Source organism: Pelodiscus sinensis, chromosome 4 (genome assembly GCF_049634645.1).
Source record: "Pelodiscus sinensis isolate JC-2024 chromosome 4, ASM4963464v1, whole genome shotgun sequence".
NCBI classification, from domain to species: domain Eukaryota; kingdom Metazoa; phylum Chordata; order Testudines; family Trionychidae; genus Pelodiscus; species Pelodiscus sinensis.
In genome coordinates, this window is record NC_134714.1 from 107,095,706 (window position 1) to 107,107,953 (window position 12,248).

The 12,248-nt window shown below is 46.2% G+C and overlaps 1 protein-coding gene across 11 annotated transcripts in view; it reads left to right on the forward strand.

Annotated features, from left to right (window-relative positions):
* DENND2B (DENN domain containing 2B) overlaps window positions 1-12,248 on the forward strand; it is a 353,709-nt gene that overhangs the window by 32,856 nt on the left and 308,605 nt on the right. For 2 of the 11 annotated variants that reach the window (XM_075927974.1, XM_075927975.1), the window contains exon 1: window positions 1,229-3,158. The exons of 8 other annotated variants lie outside the window; for them this stretch is intronic. The gene's annotated coding sequence lies outside the window, so the exon portion shown is untranslated. Of the gene's footprint in view, window positions 1-1,228; window positions 3,159-12,248 lie in introns of those variants that run through there. One more of the 11 variants, XM_075927978.1, reaches the window with a different exon arrangement.

Genomic DNA, 12,248 nt, shown 5'->3' on the forward strand with positions numbered 1-12,248 from the left:
TGTATAGTACCAGCAGACTTTTTTTTTAACCAGATTGATCTCTGCTATTTCTTTCTGGCAGTCCACAGAAAAACTAAATCACTGTATTTGTTATGACATAGAGAATCCATGTAAAGAAAATACCCTAATATGCCTATAGTTGCATGGATTTCGCTTTGCAGTTTCTGAAAATAGTGGTCTGGCCAAGTAATTTTGTGCTGCTCTATTATGTTATCTTTCCTTAGATGATTCTAGAAGCTGACGTTTCCTCTGCAAGTCTTTGCTGTTTATGAAGTGAAAACATGTTATTCCCTTCAATTCAAACAGGGCCTCCCTCTAACAAACAACAGAGATTCAATGCCCCATTTATTGTCTTGACATTTTGTTTTATCGTTCCAGTTTATAGAATAGCCTCTGGAGGTTTGCAAAGTATGCATGAGTAAGAGAGAGAAATGTGCTCCTTTTTTCTCTTGGGAACATAGGGGATTTCTGCTTGGAAGCAGACATGGCTATCCATTCTAGATCCATCTTCCTCGTTTCAATTAGCTAAGGCAGCTGTGGCCTCCCACAATACCTTTCTCCAAGTACACATCATATTCCTCCAGCAGTTTATATTTATATCAGTCTTTTGGTGGTTACTCCATATTGTTTGCTTACATCTCCATTTTACTAAGCAGTCTCTCTAGATTCCTTTACCAACTGGGCTATAGCTGCTGCTTATTTTATTTATCTCAGTTATTTATACTACAAAGGTGCCTACAGCAGTGGTTTCAATCTGTGATCTATGGACCTGTAGAGGTCTGCAGACTATATCTAAGAGGTCAGTGAAATATTGTCATTATTACTGAAAACTATGGTCCACAGACCACGAGAGATCCATGGATTTTGAAAGGGGTTTTCACTGAAGAGGTTAAGAAGTGGGTAATTGACTAATCATGTAGTTGGTACAATTTATATTGACTACACGATTAGGTGATATAAATGAAGGTGCTCTGTCCCAGGTTTATGTCAGCTCCCCCCAGCACTGGCTCCTGTTCCCCACCCTTGCTTCCTCTCATATGGAGGCATCAAGGGCAGAGGAAGCGAGTCAGAGTACTTGACTGCTCATTTACTCTGCACCTTAATTTGCAAATTTTTAGGTGTCCCCAAATAAAAAAAAGGTTGAAAATCACTGGCTTAAAATCAGAGGCCCCACTCCCACATTGTGCTAGGCACATATATATATATATATAGAAAAAATGGTCATTGTCCCAAAGAGCTTACAATCTAAATGAGAGGAGAAGAATCGGAAGGATTCCACAAGCAGACTGGGGAAGCACAGGGTAACATTAGGTAGGTGTACACTGCAGTCTAAATAGCTTCATGTGTGGATGCAAATCTAGTGAGGGGGAAGCAATCAGCATAACTTTTGGTAGTCCAGGCAAAGCCACAGCCATGCTTTCACTGAGGGGGAACCCCTCGTTTGTGGCCTTGCAGCATAACTGAGCCTGGACGGAGATGACCTAGGAGAGATTAAACTTCTGGCACAGACTGGAAATCTTGTCAAGGCAGCAACGTGGGAATACTTGGAAAGTTAATATTTTGTAAAGAATAGGCCCCAAGATCCGAAAGCTAAAATCTTGACTTCTGTCCAACAAATCAGGCTTCTGAGGAATTAATGCTGTGGAAATCTGGGAAATCACCTGGAATAGCGGCAAGCTGTTGATGCATTAGTGAATATAATCAAATGCTGTAGAGTGGCCAAGAGAAGAATGGCTAGATTGAGTTAAGTTCAGCTACTCTCACAGTATCAAGATTGAGTTATTTTTCTTTGCCTTCCTTCACACTCAGGGCTTCTGCATTCTTTCTGTTTCCACTGATCTTTGCAGATCTCTGCATTTATACCTCATTGGGTTCCACATCCACATCATGTTTTAAGTATGAGTTTCTCCCTGAGGCCTTCTGCTTTTCCCATTGAAGCTGATGGCAAAATGCCCATTAGTTTCAATGGGAGCAGTACTGGATGTCTGTTTCTGTATCCTTGTCCCTGAGGCAAGAATTTGTGAATAGAAACTGCTCAGATTGACCTTCTTCTTGCTCTTTGAAATCTCAGCCCTAGTCTCACATTTTCTCTCCACATACTTCCGTTACTTCCCCTAGGCCTGAAAAATATTTTGTCCTCCCTGTCCACTCTTTTCACTTCTGTATGATCTCTCAATGTATCTAACACGTTCCCTCCCATGCTTTAGGGTTTTAAAAAATCTAGGATATATTTAGAGCATATTATTTCATTATAAAAGGTGACAAAGCCGCTGATTTTCTGTGAGTTTGTAAGGTAGAATACACTGACAGTGTATAAGCTGCTGCTCTCAGAGATCGCTCTGCCGCTGGGATACTGCCATACTGAAGGAACTGAGAACATAGACCAGTATGGAATATATATGCCTGCCACCCATTCACAGTGATAGATGGAAACCCTGATCCCTGTGAACTAACTTCCAGATGTAAGATCTGTGTGGACAGCTAACCCGGTGTTCCCAGATTGGGCAGGAGCTGCGTTTTTTCAGATAAATGTTTACCCTCAATTTGGGTTTGGTTATTTTTGGTTCCAGTTTCAGCCTATCCAGACGCAAGAAGCATTTGTACTAGCTAAACTTCTGGGTTGTGCTGAGAATGAAATCAAAATTCCCCACTTTTATGGGGTCACCTTTCATTGTTGTGTATTACTTCTTATTGACAGGCAAATGAAAGACATTTGAACATGATCTAAAATGTGTGGCTACCTGGAGACCTGCATGTCCTTCAGGGGAATTCAGTTTGGCACTCAGTGTCTTCTGAGCAAGTTCAGTTCTGATTCTGAGCAAACAAGACAGAACTTAGACTCTCCGAGTGAGTCAGAGTCCGCAGCCTGCACAGTGAGAACATATACAAACCGTAATTCCCTCTAGGGGGAAAACTGAAGAGCGATCGGGGACCCTATTAGGAATTGCCTAAGGTGCCATTCCTTTTCCTTTGGGACCCATTTCTGCCATTGAAATGAGTCTCTTCTGTTGACTTCAATCGGAGAACAACTGGAGCTTTGGTGGGTGTGTAGATTTAAATTCTGGGGGAAAGGCTGTAGATTGACAGTTTTGGAGAGTGAAGACCTGCGTTTGGCTTCTGAACAAGCATAACCCAATTAAGCTTCTCCCTTCTCTTAGGTAAGTAAAACTAAATGACCCCAATTTGTCCAAGCAGTGAAGAAGCATGCTGGTGCCCAGGAGATTGTCCACTGTCACTTTAGATTTGGAGGACAGTCAGTGAACACAGGGTTTGAGCTAAAGCTCATGGAAGTCTGTGGGAGCGGGGTGGTCTTTCCATTGGCACCAGTGATTACACTTTGGGCTAGTAAACAGGTCTGCAACCTGCCTGAGACTTTTTTTATTGGTATGCAGTCAGTGGCTCACTGCTGTCGGATGGAATGGCTCATTTGAAAGGTAGTTTATTTTATTGACCAAACAAGCAAGCTACATTAGCTCACTAGATAGATGCTGGGATTGTTGTGGGACTGATATTGTTAATATGAGTTAATGCTTTTAACACTTGGACAAACTGTGGGGAGTTGTAGAACTGTGGAGGGGTGGCAGGAATATGTATTGTACTGGATCTTGTGCATGTGCACCACTGCCATCTACTGGAAATGTACAGCAATCAGCTGATACATATTTTATCCTGGTAGAAGGGTGTCTCCTTATGCCTTTGGGTCTTAATCATGGGAACCCCTTGAGCAAACATCTTCTAGTTTGCACAGTAAGTCTTCCACAGTGCCTGAAGTAGGATAGTTATTTTCAAGGCAATCTGCATATGCATTCTGAAACGCATTGGCTGTGTCTAGACTGGCCAGTTTTTCCAGAAAATCAGCCGCTTTTCCGGAAAAACTTGCCAGCTGTCTACACTGGCCACTTGAATTTCTGCAAAAGCACTGACTTCCTACTGTAAGAAATCAGTGCTTCTTGCGAAAATACTATTCTGCTCCCGTTCAGGCAAAAGTCCCTTTTGCGCAAAGCTTTTGCACAAAAGGGCCAGTGTAGACAGCTCAGATTTGTTTTCCGCAAAAAAGCCCCGATCGCAAAAATGGCGGAAAAGTGCTTTTGCGGAAAAGCATCCGTGCCAATCTAGACGCTCTGTTCCAAAAATGCTTTTAACGGAAAACTTTTCCGTTAAAAGCATTTCCGGAAAATCATGCCAATCTAGATGCAGCCATTGTGTATCTGGATCTTGATGGCATTCCTCAGTTGAAATCGGGGTTCCACTGAGATCGGTTTCATGTGGACTCTACCTATATTTCCCCCTATGTTTGTGGGCAAGACCCAAGGAAAGTTATAGGCACCACCAAAGTTTAAAATTAGGTTGGGGGGCAGCAGGACAACAGGGAGGAGAAGGGAGGAAAGGGCTATATCTCAAAAAACCTGATAGAGTGACCCCAAATATACACCCCTGCCCCGGCCCTGAACCCTCGACTGGCATAGCAATGCTTAGGCTAATCTGAGAGCATGCATATGAATTTTAGAGCATTTTGTGTGGCACTTTAGAGGTGATTTTTCTATCTTAATAGTCTTGCTGAAAAGGCTCCTCATGACACTTTACTCAGTGGTATTAGCAGAGGCCTTTTGGAAAGCTAACTAAAATACGTGAAGGTTTATACTTATATTGTAGCACAGATCAGTAAAAGCTGTGTTATTTGGCCCTGCACCAACCGGAGTGCTTTATGAGCTGGCATGTCTGATCTTCATTGAAAGTCTGGTTTGTAGTTCGTTTGGCATGGGGTGAGGAGGAGGGCCAGGCTCCCTATCTGGCTTAGCGTTGCTTCCTGGAAGCAGTGACATGCGCTTGCTGTGGACGGTAGGAGCTGCGAGGATGGCATCTGCAGGCAGAAGTGTGCAGAGACATCTAGCTGTGCTTTCACCAAGAAGCAGCAGGGACACGTCATCACTTGTGCTGAGGTGAGCGCGGCCTGGGTCCAGCAGCCTAGGAGTCCTCCTGAGCCCCCTCCCACACCTAAACTCCCTCCTGCAACCCAAGATCCAGTCCTGAGTCCAGTCCTGCACCCAAACTTCCTCCCCAAGCCCCATGCCCCTTTATGCACACCAAGCCCATAGGTCCCAGCCTAGAGCCCCTGCTTGCACTCCAAATCCCTCATCCCTAGCGTCACCCAGAGTCCGCACTCCCAGCTGGAACCATCAACCCCTCCTGCCCCAGCCCAGATCCCCCTCCCTTACCTTGAACCTCTCATTTCTGGCCCCACTCTGGAGTCTGCACTCCTAGCTCAGAGCCCATACCCCCTCCCAGACTCCAAACTCGTAGTTAATCAGAATATTTGACTAACAAGCACCCCCCATTCTTACAGCATGTGGGACAATAAAGTTTTTACTGTACTTATCCATCTACCTCCTCTGTAAGTAGGAAATAATACATCCTTGTGATACATATCTCCTTTCAGTGGAGTGCTTCTAGCTTGAAACAGTGTGCATTTCCTGTTCACTGCCTCTGCTATTGCTTTGTGTAAACTCAGGATGTTACAGACCCTCCAACTAAGTCTGAGTAGCATCCCCATTAGAATTTAAGCCTCAGAAAAATCAGTGACTCAGCTTTCAAAATCATGTGCCCTACCTACACGAAAACATCTAAAGTAGCTCATCTTGGGATGAGGCTCTTCCCAACATTCTCTCTTCCCGAAGTCTAATTTTTACTGCTCTCCTGTTGGGGAGCCTTGTGGCTCCTCACTTTTAGCTGGGTCAAGCCAGGGGAAGCTGGCAGCAATAAAGTCCATTACATAGTGCAGTGGTTTTCAAACTTCTTTCATCTACTGATCCCTAAACATTTTTGAATGAAGGTGCTGACCCCTTTGGAAATCTTAGACATAGACTGCAGACCTGCAGGAATCCACAGGCCATGGGCAGTGAGTTTGTTAAGCATGCAGGGCCTAATTCTGACACTCTTATAATGCACAGCCTGCTCCACAAGCAGTCCCACTGAAGTGTGAATAAGGGTATCGGCACTTGTCCTTCAGGGATTAGGCAAGTGCGATTCTTTCTTCGAGGCTAAATTGTGACTATGCTACACACCCAGAGCAACGGGCAGCACATTGTTGCAATGCCTGAGGAGCAGACCTGGAGGGAGATTGTGAGTCTCACATCTTCCCTGTATCTGGTGCAGTGCACTTCCCCCAGTGTAGCTAACTTGGACAACATGTTGTGGGGTGAAGTTCCATCCACTGCCTGGCCCTGTGTCTTGGAGAAGCAATAGTAGCTTTGCAAGAGACGATGTCTACCTCTGTGCTTCTCCCTGTGATGTTGGTAACGAGCACAGGGAAATAAGGACATGCCGTATGCTCCCATACTCCCTGATTCAACTGTGAAAACCAGGCCACAGAGGGACCTGATTCTAAGTAGGGATGTTAGCAAGTGTTTACATGCAGTGGGGCAGGTGGGAGCCAGCTTTTAAGCCAGCTCCCCACAGGCACTGGCTCCCATCTGTCCCTCGTCTTCTCCCTGCTGCCTGATAGAGGCAGCAGGGAGCAGCGTGTGTGTGTGGGGGGGAGGGGGGGGAAGAGGGATGTGGCTCTGCGGAAGCTGGTATGTGCAGGGAGCTGGCTGCCTGCAAATACCATCTCCCACGTGGCTCCCTCTCCCCACACTGCTGCTTCTTGATCGGAGGCAGCAGCACAGGGGGCAGGTGACTTAAAAGCTGGCTGTCTCCAAACACTGACTTCTATCTGAGCCTCTCCTCCCTCACGCTGCTGCCTCTGATACGGAGGCAGCAAGAAGGGGATCCATATAGTCGATAAGATTAACTGACGAGCCCAGGCTTATCAGTTAATCATGTAAACGACTAAACACTAACATCCCTAATTCTAACCGTTGATGCTGCCCGCTGTATTAACTGCTCAACAGTGTAACCTGTTCGTAGTTGGGCCCGCAGCACACTGAGATGCATACTGAAACCAAAGATTTCCAGCGTCCCCCTGTGTGCTGATGCTGCGTTTGGGTAAAAGGGAGACTCCCATTCCCATGTTCTTTTCCTTCTGTTGTTTGCTGCTCTGTGACCTTTTGTGTAATGATTCCCTATGCCCCTGTGGGGCAGCTCTGTGACCTTTGTGGCATGGTATAAGCACTTTACAGCGAATGCTGGGAGAACTGTGTAAAGCAGAAAGCATGATCCTATGTTGGTATTTTAGGGAGTTGACAGTACTGTTGGCTTATCATTCACATGCTGTTTGTACTGATCGCTTGTCAGAGGTCTCATGCATACTACTAGGGTTGGGGCTGGGGGGAATTTTGATTTGTATAAAGAATTTCTGTGTGTGGAAAGGGCACAAAAAGAGGGAACTATTGCATCCTGAAATTGTTAACCTGTAGGACCGGTTAGAACTTTGTGCACTACAGAAGCATATAAAATAAATCAATTCAAGATTTACTTTTGAATATTGAACGTAGTTGCTGGAAAAAGTCCAGATGTGGAATCCGTGTGCAAGGCAGAGCTGAGGGCATGCGAGAGAGGCATGGCCAAATGACAGCCTTAGAGCCAGCCCTCCTCCCCCTCCCCCTACCCCGGACTTCCACTGTGGATAAATCACCTAAGGCCTGATTTTCAGAGATGTTGAGCACTACAGAATTCAAGCCCCTCAAAAAATAACATCCGACTGGCCAGTCTTCCCTCATAGGGGTTTGTAAAACTGTGCTTGCACATTGCTTTAGTGAGGAGTGCTATCTAATGCCATCTGTCAGCACAGCTAAGGAGACTCAGGTTGGTATCGGATCATTTTCAAAGATGGATATAATTACATAGGTGCCGGAACTAGGGGTCTGTGAGATGCTGTAACACCCCCATGTTTTATGCCCTGTATCTCTGCCGCCAGCCCCGTACGCTTGCCACCAAGGTCCCAGTCACCAGCTTGCTGTTGCTTAGGGACTCTGTTTCTGACCCCAGGGTCCTGCTCAGCCACCATTCTCACTCCTGGGGGCTCTGCAACTGGCCCAGTGTCCTGGCCTGTAGCCCTGCATGTAAGGTTCCAGCCCCTGGCTTGGGGTCCTGCCCAGGTCCTGGCCTGGGGTCCTACACATGGGAGCTCCGCTGCTGGCCCTCGGATTTCAGCCACCAGTCTCAGTTCTAGGGGATTGTGAGGGACACAGAAAGAGGTCAGTGGCTACAACTCAGCACTCACACTCCAAAAACTGTTCCAGTGCTACTGTATAATAATTATTATTTGTTTTGTAGTAGAGCCTAGGAGCCCTATCCATGGTTTCATTCTGTTCTGTGGTTTCATTAATTTATTCTAAGAGGGATCTTTCAGATCCTCTTGAAATATCTGTGCCTCATGAGTCTCTGGTAAGAAAGGTCTTGGGCCAGGTCTACACTGGCAGAGAAAATCAACGCAAGATATGCAACTCCAGCTACGTGAATTCACATACCTTGCACTGATTTTTCTGGGGCAGCCCCAGAGCGGGAGGTTGATGAGAGAAAAGCTTGCAGTGACTTTCCTTACTCCTTGCAATAGCGAGGAGTACCAGTGCCAATGGGGGCACCCTCAGCGTTCAATTTAGTGGGTCTTTTCTAGACCTGCTAAATCAAACTCGGAGGATTGATTGCCAGAGCGTTGATATGGCCTAGTCATCAGATTCCCCAGTCTCAGCTATAAGTTCTTCGATGAACAAATTGGATGTGATTTTTATTTTCTTAAACACGAAGAACATGATTCAAAGCTCCTTGAAGTCAATTAAAAGAATTCCTTGTTGACTTCCCTGGGCAAGCCTTGGGTGAGGCTGGCGGCATGCAAACCTTGCACATGCAGTACCGCTGGTGCACATGTGTGCAAAATGCAGATCAGGGTAGTGCAATTATAGGAAAATTCAAAGAAAACTATGCATTCAGTAAGAAATATTCCTGGGTTTAGGCTTCTACTCTCCAAAGTTCACCACACCTGCCATTTCCAGTGCTGGGCATGTACAGAAAAGAGTCTGTCACTTGTGCCAGTCTCTGATGATTTCTTGATGTGCGCAAATATCTACGTCAGGGGCTTATGGTATTGCAAACTCTCATGATTTTGTCATGAGTCTCACTGTAATTAGCTTTCCTAAAGCTAAAGCTCCTGAAGTCACATGGCCCCACTGACATATGAAAACACACGTGATGTTTTCAACCTTTCCTCTTAAAGATAGAGTTAAGTTTCTATCCCTTGTGCCTGTGGAGAACACTTCAGAAGGTGACCCCCAGTGCACCATAAAGGCTTGAAAAGCAAAAGACAAACAAAAAGGACACTGACTCTTATTTTTACATAATCTCATGGTTTTAAAGCCAATTTCACGATTGTTGGGGAGTTTGATTTTTGTACATTTGGGGTTCGCAATACTAGGGTTAGGATGAGGATTCTGCATTGAATTTTGCATGAGTCCTAACCAGACAATGAACCTGACTGCACATATTTGAATAAAGGGATTTCAGCCTAAGACTACCCAGCAGTTCACCCAGTTTGGTGGGACAGCCTGAAAGGAAGTTACTGAATAGGCACCTCCTTGTTAGCATGTACTTCTGGAGTTAAATGAGAAATGCTTCTCTTTGACTGAAGATGATGTGGTTTTATATGCACTGTATAATGATTTGCATCCTATGAAAACAAAAACCATAGCAGCAGTTGTGGAAGGACACTGGAGCTACTGAATGGGAACAAAATATATAGGAGTATACCACCCACCAAGGCTGCTTGACTTGGTGAAGACCATGTCAACCTTTTGCTCTAAGGGGATGTTCTGTATAAGCCTAGAAGATTTTATTATGGTGTGAGACATCCATCATATGTTGTATTGGCTGAGTGATTAGTATTGGAACCTCTCTATTCCACATTTGAGTTGTAGCCATAATGCTGCAGGATGTGGTCTCATCTGACTTCTCAAACTAAGCAAATAGGGCCTAGTCAGTATGGTATCTGTATTAAATAAATGTCCTGGCATGATGTCAGGGGCACTGTAATGCTGGAATTACCCATCTGCTTTCATAAAAGAGGATAAAATTGAGATCCGAACCACTTGTGGTCATTGAAAATCTCATGGCAAGCACTTTTCACAAGACTAGGTATGTGTTGGCCTTGATATTCTAGACTAAACTCCAGTCTGGTTAATTCCTTTCCCCTGTTTAGGGTAGTCTTTTTCCCTCTGCACCTTAACTTCTCTCCACTCTTGAAGAGTTGCTTTGTTGTGTTCTGCACGTGGCTGCATTTCGCTGAAGAATGAAGTAATTGGTGCATGCTGCAGTTATCCCATCAATCCCAGGTGTTCAAACAGCATGTCACCATAAAGAGCTTAAAAATCATAGGGTATGTCTACACTACAAAGTTAATTCGAACTAACGTCCGTTAGTTAGAATTAACTTTCATAGGCGCTACACTAGTGCTCCGCTAGTTCAAACTTAATTCGAACTAGTGGAGTGCTTAGTTCGAACTAGGTAAACCTCATTGCACCAGGACTAAGCCTAGTTCGAACTTACTAGTTTGAATTAAGGGCTGTGTAGCCCCTTAATTTGAACTAGTGGGAGGCTAACCCTCCCCAGCTTTCCCTGGTGGCCACTCAGGGCACCACCAGGGAAACTCGTCTGCCCTCCTCCCGGCCCCGGAGCCCGGACTGGCTACGATGCCCGTGCCATGTGCAAGCCTGCCAGCACCCAGCCAGCAGACCCTGCACCTGGCACTCCATGAGCCAGCCACCCGATGCCCCCCAGCCCTCCGCCTCTTCCCGGGACCAGGATGGCGGCTCCCGGGAGCCTGCCCAGGACCGCAAGAGGCAGACACCCGCCTGGTCTAGTGCGGACATCATGGACCTCGTCCACGAACTCCACACTAGGCACAGGAAAGTGGCCGTCTAGGGCAGGAGAGCAGCCAGCCTGGCCACCCAGGAGCAGATTTGCATGAAAATCAAGGTGGTCCACTGAGACCCCCGACCCTGAGCCCTGAGCTTAGAATGGCCGTACTGGGTCAGACCAAAGGTCCATCTAGTCCAGTAGCCTGTCTGCCGACAGCGGCCAACCCTAGGGACCCTGGAGGGGATGGACCAAAGACAGTGACCAAGCCATTTGTCTCATGCCATCCCTCTCCAGCCTTCCACAAACCTTGGGCAGGGACACCACTCCTACCCCCTGGCTAATAGCACTCCATGGACCCAACCTCCATGACTTGATCTCACGTCCCTGTAAACTCTGTTCTAGTTCTAGCCTTCACAGCCTCCTGCAGCAAGGAGTTCCACAGGTTGACTCTTTGCTTTGTGAAGAACAACTTTCTGTTACTAGTTTCAAGCCTGCTACCCATTCCTTTCCTTTGGTGTCCTCTAGTCCTTCTATTATGGGAACTAATGGAGAACTTTTCTTTATGCACCCTCTCCACACCACTCTTGCTTTTATAGACCTCTATCCCGTCCCCACTCCGTCTCCTCTTTTTTAAGCTGAAAAGTCCCAGTCTCTTTAGCCTCTCTTCATATGGGACCTGTTCCAAACCCCTGATCATTTTAGTTGCCCTCCCCTCTCCCAGCCTCTCTCTTCCCCTCTCCCACCTCCTTTTCCCAGTCTCCCCCAGTTTTGTTCAATAAAGAAAGATTCTATTTTTGAACACACGTTTTCTTTATTTTGTACATCAGGAAGGGGGGGCTAGGGAAGGGTAAGTGGAGGATGTGAGGAAGGAATGAGGTACGCGCCCCCGATGGGGAGGACTGGGCTGTCTCTGCGGGCTTCTCGGGGTGGAAGCTTGTCAGCCGACGGTCAGGGCAGTGAGTCCCTTATGACCGGCTGAAGTTCTTTTAAATTGTGCTTGGTTCTGTTACAGCAACTGAAGGAGTCAGGTTAAAGCTTAAACAGTTACTATTTTATTGTTACAGGGTAAACTTAGTTGTTAAATGCTACTACTGTGTTACAGATAACACAGCCACTACAAAGGACAGGACAGAAATTACACTAATAAGTCACTTACAGGTACCATGAAACCCTTTGGTTCTCTGAGCTCTTATTAAATGCATGCAAAATAGACACATAGCAGGTACATATTCTCACCCCTGCGTTCCAGACTTGGCGTGGCCAGCGTCTTTCTCTCAATCCCTCGGGAAGAAGTAGGGCGAGGTTGGGCGTCCCACAGACCTCGGGAGACAATCAATACCTGCCAGCAGGTATAGATGATTGGAGCTCAAATGGGGTGGGATGCTGAACCTCTTTCATACCCCTTGGGTCATGAAGGCTTCTTCCTAGGCTCAAGTGGCCAATTAGGAAAAATGGCTTTG